Source organism: Phacochoerus africanus, chromosome 5, assembly GCF_016906955.1.
Source record: "Phacochoerus africanus isolate WHEZ1 chromosome 5, ROS_Pafr_v1, whole genome shotgun sequence".
Classification (NCBI taxonomy): domain Eukaryota; kingdom Metazoa; phylum Chordata; class Mammalia; order Artiodactyla; family Suidae; genus Phacochoerus; species Phacochoerus africanus.
Genome location: NC_062548.1, coordinates 30,197,754 through 30,210,675, shown reverse-complemented (window position 1 = coordinate 30,210,675; position 12,922 = coordinate 30,197,754). Strand labels below are relative to the sequence as shown.

Below are 12,922 nucleotides of genomic sequence, written 5' to 3'. Positions count from 1 at the left end.
CTGTGGCTTAGGCTGGCAGCTACAGCTCCTATTCGACCCCTAGCCTGGGAACCTTCATATGCCATGGGTGCAGTCATTAAAAAAAAAAAAAGACAAAAAAATGCCTTTATTAGAGTCAGAAGATGTGGTTGAATCACTGTTCTTTTACCACTGAGTAAACTGGTCTGGAAAAATCCCCTGATTTTATCTGTTTCTTCATCAGAAATTGGGGTTTGGGCAATCTCACTCCTGGGTATATATCTGAAAAAAAACCCATTAATTTGAAAAGATGCATGCACCCCAAAGTTCATAGCAGCATTACTTACAATAGCCAAGATATGGAAGCAACATAAGTGCCCATCAATAGATAAATGGATAAAGAATATGTGGTATGTCTGTACAATGGAATACTACTCAGCCACAAAAAAGAACGAAATATTGCCATTTGCAGCAACATGGTTAGGTTTGGAGGGTATTGTGCTAGGTGAAATAAGTCAGAGAAAGACAAATACTATATGAGATCACTCAATGTGGAATCTAAAAAATACAATAAACTAGTGAATATAATAAAGAAGAAACAGGGAGGATTTCCTATTGTGATGCAACAGAAATGAATCTGACCAGTATCCACAAGGATGTGGGTTCAATTCCCGGCCTTGCTCAGTGGGTTGGGGATCTGATGTGAGCTGTGGTGTAGACTGCAGATACAGCTCTGATTCGCCCCCTAGCCTGGGAACTTCCATATGCTGTGGGTGTGGCCCTAAAAAGCAAAATAAATAAATTAAAACAAAATAAAAAAGCAGGGAGTTCCCTTGTGGCACAACATGTTAAAGATCCAGCGTTGTCATGGCAGCGCCTCAGCCTCTGCTGTGGCTTGAGTTTGATCCCTGGCTCAGGAAGGAACAGGTGGAAAAAAGGAAGCAGAGAACAAACTAGTGGTTCCCAGTGGGGAGAGGGAAAAGGGGAGGGGGAGGGGATTAGGAGGTACAGATTATTATATATGAAATAAGCTCTAAGGATCCACCGTACAACACGGGGACGATAGCCAATATGTTATAATAACTATAAATGATTTATAACCTTTAAAAATTGTGACTCACTATTGTACATTTGTAACTTACATAATATTGTACAGCAGCTATACCTTAATTAAAAAATAAAAGGGAGCTCCCTTGTGACACAGCAGGGTAAGGACCCAGCGTTTTCACTGCAGTGGCTCTGGTCACTGCTGTGGTGCCGGTTTGATCCCTGGCCTGGGAATTTTCACGTGCCTCAGGCATGGCCAAAAAATAAAATAAAATTTAAAAATAAAGAAAAAAGAGAAATTGGAGTTTTCGGGGGGGGGGCAGTGGAGTATGACTCTTCACTAGCATCCTTCTCATCGCATTGCGTAGGTGTCAAATGTGATAACAGGTGTTTGGAGACTGTAAAGCGGTGTACACACGTTTAAAGCGCATGCTGACGGCGCTGAAGATGACGAAGCTGAGGATTCATGGGCTGTAGGGTCCTCACTGAATTTTTTTTTTTTCTTTTTAGGGCCACACCCACAGCATATGGAAGTTCCCAGGCTAGGGGTGGAATCAGAGCTACAGCTGCCAGCCTCCACTGCAGCCACAGCAACATCAAATGGAGCCTTGTCTGCAACCTACACAGCAGGGCACAGCAATACTGGATCCTTTGCCCACTGAGTGAGGCCAGGGATCGAACCCGTGTCCTCAAGGATACGAGTCAATTCGTTACCACTGAGCCACCGTGGGAACTCCCAGGCCAGGGACGGACTCCAAGCCACAGAGGCAACCTGTGCCACAGCTGCAGCAGCACCAGATCCTTTAATCCACTTCCCCGGGGGCTGGGGATTGAACCTCTACTGCCGCCCAAGCCACTGTAGGCAGCTACTTCTTTTTTTTTCCTTTCTTTTATTTTTGGGACCACACTCACGACATATGGAAGTTCTTAGGCTAGGGGTTGAATCGGAAATACAGCTGCAGGCCTACGCCACAGTCACAGCAACACCAGAATCTTAACCCACTGAGAGAGGCCAGGGATCGAACCTGCATCCTCACAGAGTCTGTGTTGTGTTCTTAGACTGCTGAGCCAAAAGGGAACACCCAATTTTTTTTTATTTAAAATAATAAACAATAATAGCACTTAGATAGCTTGTTAAATAAAATAAAACTTACTTAGGGTATAGTGGATACACATGCCATGCCATGGATGCAGCCAAAAAACAAAAACAAAACCCCCCAAAATAGAATCTCTGTACTTAACATTGACTTTAAGTAATTATTTAAGTGGATTAATTTTCACTTGTCATTATCATTAATTCTACCACCAAGCAGGACAGTTCCAGAGAATTTCACTATGTAAAATTAACTCAGGAGTTTCCTTGTGGCTCAGTGGGTTAAGGACCTGGCATTATAACTGCAGTGGCTGGGGTTGCTGTTGGAGTCTGGGTTTAATCCCTGATCCAGGAACTTCCACATACCACCTTGCTTGCAATAATCACCACTGCATTTACATCATTATAAAGTTTTTTAAATTGTGGTAAAATATATATAACATTAAAATTAACATCTTAGGAGTTCCTGTTGTGGCGCAGTGGTTAACGAATCCGACTAGGAACCATGAGGTTGCGGGTTCGGTCCCTGGCCTTGCTCAGTGGGTTAACGATCCGGCGTTGCTGTGAGCTGTGGTGTAGGTTGCAGACGCGGCTCGGATCCCGAGTTGCTGTGGCTCTGGTGTAGGCCGTGGCTACAGCTCCGATTCAACCCCTAGCCTGGGAACCTCCAAATGCCGAGGGAGCGGCCCAAGAAATAGCAACAACAACAACAATAACAACAACAACAAAAAGACAGAAAAAAAAAATTAACATCTTAGCTTTTTTTTTTTTTTTGGCATGTGGAAGTTCCCAGGCCAGGGATCAAACCTGAGTCACTGCACTGACCACACTGGATTCTTTCTTTTTTTTTTTTTTTGGTCTTTTTAGGGCTGCACCTGCAGCATATGGAGGTTCCCAGGCTAGGGGGTCCAATGGGAGCTGGTAGCTGCCGGCTTACACCACAGGCACAGCACCACAGAATCCCAGCCACGTCTGTGACCCACACCACAGCTCAGGGCAACACCGGATCTTAACCCACTGAGTGAGGCCAGGGATCAAACCTGCGTCCTCCTCGATGCTAGTCGGGTTTGTTAACCCCTGAGTCTCGACGGGAACTCCCAGAACTTGGTTCTTAATCCACTGCACCCCACCAGGGAATTTCCAAGTGGCCATCCTAACCCTTTTTTAAGCCTATAGGTCAGTAGTGTTCCATATATTCACATTGTTTCTAAACAGATTTCTGGAACTTTTTCATCCTATAAAATTGAAAGTCTATTCCTGCCAAACGCCAACTCCTTCTCTCTCTTCCGCTCACCCCCCCACCCCTTTCTATTTTGTTTCTATGATTTTGATGTCTTTAGACACACTCTGTGAGTAGAATGTTACACTGTGTGCCCTTTTGTAACTGGTTTATTTCACTCAACATCCTGTCCTCCAGGTCCATCTATACTGTTGCATGTGTCCGAATTTCCTTCTTTTTTTTTCTTGTCCTCATGTATATTTTTCTAACTGAAGGATGGTTGGTCTACGATGTTTCAGATGTACAGCGAAGTGATTCAGTTTGATATCACTGAGTTGTGTATCTATCTATATGGATGGATACAGATATATACTTTTTCAGATTCTTTTCTATTATAGGTTATTACACGACACTGATATAATTCCCTCCTTTTTAAGGTTGCACCATATTCCACTGTGTGTATATACCATATTTTCTTTTTTCTTTTCCTTTTTTTTTTTTTTTTTTTTTTGCTTTTTAGGGCCACACCTTCAGCATATGGAAGTTCCCAGGCTAGGGGGTCCCACGGGAGCTCCAGCTGCTGGCCTATACCATGGCCACAGCAACGCAGGATCCGAGCTGTGTCTTCGACCTGCATCACGGCTCACGGCAGCACTGGATCCTTAACCCACTGAGCAAGGCCAGGGATCGAACTCGCAACCTCATGGTTCTTAGTCGGATTTGTTAACCACTGAGCCACAATAGGAACTCTAGATTTCTTTAGATTCCTCATCAACACTTGTTTTCTGTGGTTGTTGTTGTTGCTCTTTTTTGATAAGTAGCCATCCTAATAGATATGAGGTGATATCTCATTGTGGTTTTGGTTTTCTCTAATGATTAGTGATGTTGAGCATATTTTCATGTGCTTGTCATTTTTATACCTTCCGTAGAGAAATGCCTATTTAATCCTTTGCCCATTAAAAAATCTGGCTATCTAGAGTTCCCACTGTTGCACAGTGGAAACGAATCTGAGTAGTATTCATGAGGATGCAGGTTCGAACCCTGGCCTCATTCAGTGGGTTGAGGATCCAGCATTGCTGTGAGATGTGGTGTAGGTTGCAGACGTGGCTTGGATCCCCCGTGGCTGTGGCGCAGACCGGCAGCTGCAGCTCCGATTCAGTCCCTAGCCTGGGAACTTCCATATGCCGCAGGTGTGGCCATAAAAGGCAAAACAAACAAACAAAAAACAACAACCAAAAAAGCCCCCAAAAAACTCAAAACCCAAAACAAAAAAACCCTGGCTATTTGATTTTTTTTTTTTTTTTTGGTTGTAGTTGCATGGTAGAAGTTCTTCATATATTCTGGGTATTAACTCTTAATCAGACACGTGATTTGCAAACTATTTCCCCCCACTCCTTAGGTTGCTTTTCTGGTCCCTGTACATGTTATTTAATAGACATTTCTCAACTGACTGGTCAACTCTACGAAGCCACTGGCAGTATCTGCTTTGCTCACTACTCTGTTCCCCCAGAGTCCGCTTGTTGGAGGAGGTCATGGAGAGGCCGTGACCGCTAGATGACCAGACACTCAGCCTCAGGCAATCAGGGGTTCCTGGCCCCTCCCCGATCCTTGGAATGTACATTCTCCCCACCCTTCCCACGGTGGGAGTCAGTTTGGAGAAGGCAACCTTGACAGAGAAAGATGCTGTTGAGAACTTCTGGATAGGAAATGTGACTATAAACTAAAGATTCTGCTGGGCACAGGCAGAGATCTACTCCTGCTGCATCCGAGACAAGCCTGATAAGTAAAGTCCCTTGTTTATTAGCCCTGCCACCTACCAATCTGGCATGACTGCCTCTTTGGCTTTGTCTTGCCCTCCATGTACCAGGGCCAGTTTCAGATTTCACCCGGGAGCCCTTGAGTTTGCCATCTAACCCAAGTGCCATGCCTGGTGCTTGCTAGGTCTTCCCCAGATGTTTCCTGAAGGAAATAAGAAAGGGCTGAATTGCTGCTCTCTTAGCAGTACATATACTAAAAGTGAAACGATACAGAGAAGATTAGCATGGCCCCTGTGCAAGGATGACATGCAAATATGAAGCGTTCCATATTTTCAAAAAGAAAAAAGGAAAAGAAAGGGCTGAATTGGAGTTGCGGTCGTGGCTCAGCAGAAATGAATCTGAGTAGTATCCATGAAGGTGCAGATTTGATCTCTGGCCTCGCGAAGTGGGTTAGGGATCCGGTGTTGCCATGAGCTGTGGTGTAGGTCACAGATGCAGCTGGGACCTGGCGTTGCTGTGGCTCTGGCGTAGGCCGGTCGCTACAGCTCCGATTGGACCCCTAGCCTGGGAACCTCCATCTGTCATGGTTGTGGCCCTAAAAAGACAGAAAAAAAAAAAAGAAAGAAAGAAAGAAAGAAAAAAGAAGAAAAGGCTGAATCGATTCCAGAATGGAGAACTGGGACTACCCTACGGGTTCCTGCTCAAGATCAGCCAGCACTCTCCAAGAGAAATATAATAGGAGAAAACTTAAAAAATTTTTTCTTAGCTCTATTTTAGAAAAGGAGCAACAGGTGAGCTTATTTATGTATGTATGTATTTGTAGGGCTCCACCTGCCAACATATAGAAGTTCCTGGGCTAGGGGTCCAGTTGGAGCTGCAGCCACTGACCTACACCACAGCCACAGCAACACTGCATCCCAGACGCATCTGTGACCTATGCAGCAGCTTGCAGCAATGCTGGATCCTTAACCCACTGAGTGAGGCCAGGGGTGGAACTGCATCCTCATGGATACTAGTCAGGTTCTTAGCTGGTTGAGCCACAACAGAAACATTTTTATTTTATTTCATTTTATTATTTCATTTCATTTATTGGCTGGGCTTCCAAGGGCATGCAGAAATCCCAGAAGTTCTGGGGCAGGGATTACCCCGGCCCCACAGCAGTGACAATGCAGGACCCATTGAGCCACCAGGAAATTCTGAATTTAATTTTAATATTCATTTTTTTCTAAAAGCTATGTCTGAAATAATATCATTTTAATATTCAATTTAATTCTTGTTAGTGAATGTTTTGAAATTTTTTCTTCAGTCCTGTGGCTTAGACACATCTCAGTCGTTGAAGCCACAATTTCAAGTGCTCAATACCACATGCGGCCATCGTGGAGAACGCAGCCCTAGCCCCTGCGCCCTCCAGGTCCCCAACTGGCGCGCTGGCATCTGGTGGGCGCTTGCTAAGGTTTGCTCAATGGAAGGAAAAAATGAAGGCAGACTCAGGCAGTGAATAGAGGTCTCGGATGCCAACAGGTGTGCTAAAGCAACACGCGCAGGAGCCTGGCTCGATTCCACGAAGAAAACGATCGGCCCTCCAGGCAGGAAGTCCAGCGCGGGTGCCGGGACGCGCAGCCTACTGGCTCCCCGGCTGGGGTCGCCGATGCGCCCGACGGGCAGGCCCAAAGGGCGGCGATCAGGGCGCCAGGAGCCGGGGACGCAAACGCAGGTCGGAGGTAAGGCGGGCTTGCCTGGTCGCGGGGCAGGCGGTGGGGCTGCTTTCCCAGGTATCCGCCGAATTGCGGCGGCGTAGAGGAGCCCACTCCCGGCTCCGAGAGGGGATGGATGGGAAGAACGCGGCGCCCCAGCGGTGTGTGTCCCCAGCGCGGGGCTGCTATGACGTGGCCCGGGGTGGCAGCGGTGGCGGGGAGCGGGAACGCGCTGGGGTGGATGGTGGTTCTCTCGGGGGAGAACATCCGGGGGCGGGCATCGGGGAGCCGGGGGACCGAGACGGTGGCTCCAGCTCCCGGCCGCCGCCCGCGGATCTCCTGCGCTAGGAAAGCTTCCAAGGAGCGCGCGCCACGCACCCCCGCCTCGGGCAGCGGGCCGCGCAGGGGCCGGAAGGAAAGGATCAGTACACGGCTTTATCCCGCGCTCAGTCAACCTTGCCAGACCCGCAGACCTCTCTGCGTGATAGTGGCGGGGAGCGGGGGGAGGGGGTGTTAGAGAGTCCGGGCTGTGAAGTCACTCTGTGTGTGCGCTGTGCACCTTTAGTTAAATTACCTACCCTCTCTGGGCTCCACTTTCCACCTCTGTTTAAAAAAAGGGGGGGGGGGGGACATGGGACGTCCCTCATAGGGTTTCGGTGAGCCTTCTGTGTGACGGATGGGAAGTCAAGAAGTGCTTCCTAGAAGGTAGATTTTGTTATTTCCCCTGGGATAATCTCCTGGTCCCATTTTCCCCACGATTCAGACCTAGACAAATGGAATACCTTGTACACAGCGATCAGAAGGAACTAGCAGGATTTGAAACCAGGAAGTCAAACTCCAGAGACTGGACGTCAATGTCTAATCCAGGTCCCACTATTTACTAGAAGGATGAAGGGGAGGCAGGAGTAAACAGAGACCCCGTCTTCCTACCTGTGAAATGGCTGTAACAGTAGCTAACCTGTGGGTTATTATGAGGATTAACTGAGCTAACACACAAGTGCCTTCCTGCTGGTGTGTTCATGTCACAAGGGTAGGATTTTTTTTTCCCTCTGTTTTGTTTGCAGATATATCCTCAGCACCTGGTACATAGTAGATGCCTAATAAATACTTGTTGGGAGTTCCCTTTGTGGCTCAGCAGTTAATGACCCCGACTAGGATCCATGAGGATCTCAGTTAGATCCCAGCCTTGGGGATTCGGCTTTGCCTTGAGCTGTGGTGTAGATCTCAGACGTGACTTGGATCCTGAGTTGCTGTGGCTGTGGTGTAGGCCAGCAGTCGCAGCTCCAATTCGACCCCTAGCCTGGGAACCTCCATATGTCACGAGTATGGCCCTAAAAAACCAAAAATACATACATACATACGTTCTTGTCATATGAATAAGGCACATATATTACTTTTTATCCTGACAACAGTCATGATGAGGCGACTGAGGTTCAGAGAGGTTAGGTCAACTGAGGGGTCAGCTGGGGGACGTCCTAGTGGTGGCTGGTAGAGAAGCTGACATTTGAACACAGGTCTAGTTGACCGTAAAGTCTTTGTGGTCCGATGTCCAATCCAGGTTCCGTCACCTTCTAGTATGAGTGTGACAAGTTACTTAGTTCTTCTGTGCTCAGTTTCCTAATCCAGAAAATGAGGAGAATGATGGTATTGACCCCATATCATTTTTGTCTGGATGAAATAAAGATAAAGCTCTCAGACCAGTGCCTGGCAATAAACATAAGCTACAGTAAATGCTGTCTGCCCAGTACAGAGTGGAGGGGCTGGCACAGCAGGAGAGTCCATTTCCAGGAGGCACTGGGGCAGGGGGACCCAAGGAGCTTTCCTGCTTGCTGTGTAGTCCACAGGACCAGACCCTTGTCTGGCCTCTGGAATATTCCTGGGAAGCCCCCGTGCCCAGGGCAGAGGGAAGGGTGTGACCCTGCCTCCCGCTGTCCATCCATCGTGCAGGGAGGGGGTCACAAGGACCTGTGTCCTTTTGTTCGACAAAAGGGGCACTAAGTCCTCTCTGCTTCAGTTGATTCCTTGCTGCAGCTTTTGGGAGGAGGATGTCAGGTTGCAAGGATAGTTGTGTGGTGGTTATTCTACCTAGACCTCCGTTCAAGGATCATCTCAAAGTAACTCCCAGCTCTGGGACTCTGGCATGTTGCTTTGCGAGCCTCAGTTCCCTCATCTGTTGAATGGGCACGATAATAGGACCTCACAGGATTGTTGGAGGCATAATCTGAACTGTCTCGAAAGCATCTGAGGAGTTGCCGATGTGGCTCAGCGGTAACGAACCTGAGTAATAGCCATGAGGATGCAGGTTTGATCCCTGGCGCCAACCCAGTGGGTTAAGGATCAGGCGTTGCCATGCTTTGGCTCTGGTGTAGGTTGCAGATGGGGCTCGGATCCCCTGTGGCGGTGACTGTGGTGTAGGCTGGCAGCTGCAGCTCTGACTCAGCCCCTAGCCTCGGGACCTCCATATGCCTTGGGTGCAGCCCTAAAAAGAAAAAAAAAAAAAAAAAGAGAGAGAGAGAGAAAGCATTTGACATAGTGTCTGGCACGCGGTAAATGGCAGGTGTTTTTGCTCATATTATTTGATGTGTGATGCTCTTTCTATTCCTGGCCTTTGGATCTGTCGATGTGCAGGTTCAACTCTCCAAGGAGGATGACATAAAGTACCCTTCCCTTGAACCCCTTCTTGTCTAGAGTGTTTCCTTCTAGGGGTGTCCAGCCGTTAAATCCTTGGAAAGCCGTGTGTTCTGATAGGACAAGTACTGCCCTAAAGTGCGTCAGGGCAGTTTCTGGGGACAGTAAAGCTGACACGGGGTGGAAAGGGCTGTGCTCTCCCCTTCCTTTGACGTGGGCACTTGGTGGGGGCAGAGATCCCCGCCTTTTAGTGGAATCAGAGTCCTTAACATCTATTCTGCTGACTCTGTGCCAGGCATTGTGCGAAGCCACAGCTCTAGTGATCTATGAACCTGGGCTCTGAGCCAGACTGCCTGGGTTCCAGTCCTGCCTCTGCCACTTCCTAGCTCTGTGACCTTAAGCCAAGTAATTAACCTCTCTGTACTTCAAATGATCATCTATAAAAGGATGACTGTAATACTCAAAACTCACAGGGCTACCATGGACATTAAATATAATCAACATTCCTATAAGAACAAAGTCATGATAAACATCAGCCACTTCTGTAGTTAGAATTATCTCTATTATAAAGCTGAGGAAGTTAAGGGAAATTAATAAAGAGCCCAATGACACAGCTGTCCTTTCTCAGAACTGTCCATGTATTTCCATTTCTGCTGCCATCCTCTGTGTGTTTTTTTTTTTTTTTTGGTTGCTGTTTTTTTGTTTTGCTCTTTAGGGCCACACCTGCAGCATATGGAAGTTCCCAGGCTAGGGGTCAAATTGGAGCTGCGACTGCTGGCCTACACCACAGCCACAGCAACTCAGGATCTGAGTCGCGTCTGAGACCTACACCATAGCTCACGGCAATGCCAGATCCTTAACCCACTGAGCGAGGCCAGGAATTGAACCTGCAACCTCATTGTTCCTAGTTGGATTCGTTACCCACTGCGCCACCATGGGAACTCCGATTTATTAAAAAAAAAAATTTTTTTTTTAAGGCCACACCAGCACCTGCGCATATGGAAGTTCCCAGGCTAGGGGTCGAATGGGAGCTGCAGCTGTCGGCCTATGCCACAGCCACAGCAAGGCAGGATCCAAGCCGCATCTGAAGCCTACACTGCAGCTGGTGGCAACGCCGGATCTTTAACCCACTGAGTGAGGCCAGGGATCAAGCCCGCATCCTCTCAGAACTATGTAAGGTTCTTAACCTGCTGAGTCACAGGGGGAACTGCAAAAGGGGTGATTTAAATCACCTATGTAGAGGCAGTTCTTCTGGGTCTTTGTTGTCCTCTGGCCAACTGTCTTGTTTTATTTCTCACACTTGATTGGATCCAGGGCCCTCCCCAATCGATAAGTGTGTGCAACTTTTAGCCAATAGGGAGTCCAGCATGAGGGATTATGGGAGGTTAGTACAACTTATTGTGGCATGGCATCCCCTCCCTTTTTGAACCCCAATGAGCCTTTCTGCACATGTGTAGCTGGGGAGGCCTCTTTGACCTCAAGAATGATTGAGGAGTTCCCATTGTGGCGCAGCAGAAACAAATCTGACTAGTATCCATGAAGACACAAGTTCGAAGCCTGGCCTTGCTCGGTGGGTTAAGGATCCAGCATTGCCATGAGCTGTGGTGTAGGTCACAGATGCAGCTCAGATCTGGAATTGCTGTGGCTGTGGTGTAGGCTGGCAGCTGTAGCCTGGGAACTTCCATATGCTGCAGATGCCGCCCTAAAAAGCAAAAAGCAAAAAAAAAAGATTGATGTCTTTTTACTCCAGCAGAGCTCAGCTGCTGTCATTTATTTTCTTCTCAAAGTTTCAAGGAGAAACTCCAATTTACGCAGTGTGACAAATCCCAGCTATTCTCAGCCCAGAGGCCCATCCACCTCTTTCCTCAAACTGGGGGCGTTTTGCCCGAAGATAGTTTTGGTCATCCCAGCTTGCAGGGGTGGTGATGGGAAATGTCCTACAGGCATCCACAGCCAGGGATGCTGCGAAACATCCTACGACACACAGAACGGCCCCACGACAGGGTTATCTGCCCCCCGTGTCAGCAGAGCTGAGGTCAAGACACCCTGACTTAGAGTCACAGAAGAATTCCTGGTGTGTCCTTTTGCCTCGAACTGCAAGGTGGCTCAGCTCTGTACTGCCTGGCAGGCAGGACCCCAAAATTCACGTGGTCCCCGACATACACGCTGCCGGGTACCATCATCTCACTCCCAGAGGGACAGTTCTGGGGCAGCTAAAGCCACTTTCCTGGAGATCACTACCTATCTCCTCTCCTTTTATGGTCTTTCCTCTGATCAGACCATTTGTAAAGCCAATCTCTGTCCAGACAGGAGAAAATCCCCCTCACCTTTGGAAAGCCGTTATTTTGTATTTATGGGGGGGTGGCATTTATAACACATCTGAGGTTGGGACCAGTAATTAGGGTCCCCCAAATCTTGGGAACTATAGAAAGAGGACTTTCTTCTTTTCTTTTTCTTTTTTCTTTTTTTGTCTGTTTAGGGCCTCACCTGCGGCACATGGAGGTTCCCAGGCTAGGGGTCACATCAGAGCTGTAGCTGCCAGCCTACACCACAGCCACAGCAACACGGGATCCCAGCCTTTTCTGCAATCTACACCACAGCTCACAGCAGTGCCAGATCCTTAACCCACTGATGGAGGCCAGAGATGAAACCTGCGTCCTCATGGATCCTAGTCAGATTCGTTTCCGCTGAGCCGTGAGGGAACTCCCTTCTTTTCTTTGAAATGCTACCCACCCAGATCCAAATGCCATAGGAAACTTCTTTGTTTGGGCATTTGTAAAAATAATGGACCACTTACCCAGCTCTGGATCATCCACTTCTGTCTTTCTTTCCCTCTGAATAAAGAGTCTTCCTCCTAGAGATGAGAGTCCTGGAGGATTAGCATTCCTGTGGCTGAGGTTTCTCTCTGGGAACTTGAGCCATTAATAACATGAGCGTTAAAAAGGTTCAACCTGGAGTTCCCATCATGGCTCAGTGGTTAACAAATCCGATGAGGAACCATGAGGTTGCGGGTTCGATCCCTGGCCTTGCTCAGGGGGTTAAGGGTCTGGCGTTGCCATGAGCTGTGGTGTAGGTGGCAGATGCAGTTCGGATCCCGCATTGCTGTGACTGTGGTGTATGTAGGCTGGCGGCTACAGCTCCAATTCGACCCCTAGCCTGGGGACCTCCATATGCCGTGGGATCGGCCCGAAAAAGACAGAAAAAAAAAAAAGGCAACCCTTGCATTTGGAGTGGGTAAACAAAGAGATTCTGCTGTATAGCATGGGGAACTCGTATCACTTGTGATGCAACATGATGGAGGATAATGCAAAAAAAGAATGTATATATATGTGTATATATATATATATATATATATATGCATGACTGGGTCACTTTGCTGTACAGAAGAAATTGACAGAACATTGTAAATCAACTATAATAATTTTTTTTTTTAATAACAGAAACAAACCCATTAAAAAAAAAAGCAGGGGGAGTTCCCGTCGTGGCTCAGTGGTTAACGAATCCGACTAGGAACCATGAGGTTGCG

The 12,922-nt window shown here is 47.7% G+C and overlaps 1 protein-coding gene and 1 non-coding gene across 5 annotated transcripts in view; both read left to right on the top strand.

Moving 5' to 3' along the window:
* Positions 1-5,306: 5,306 nt before the first annotated feature.
* LOC125128587 (U6 spliceosomal RNA) lies at positions 5,307-5,408 on the top strand. Its single transcript, XR_007135286.1, has one exon. It is a non-coding gene; the product is annotated as a U6 spliceosomal RNA (small nuclear RNA).
* Positions 5,409-6,667: 1,259 nt separating this feature from the next.
* Positions 6,668-12,922, top strand: part of TMC5 (transmembrane channel like 5) — an 83,378-nt gene continuing 77,123 nt past the window's right edge. For all 4 annotated transcript variants that reach the window (XM_047780396.1, XM_047780395.1, XM_047780394.1 and 1 more), the window contains exon 1: positions 6,668-6,795. The gene's annotated coding sequence lies outside the window, so the exon portion shown is untranslated. The remainder of the gene's footprint in view (positions 6,796-12,922) is intronic.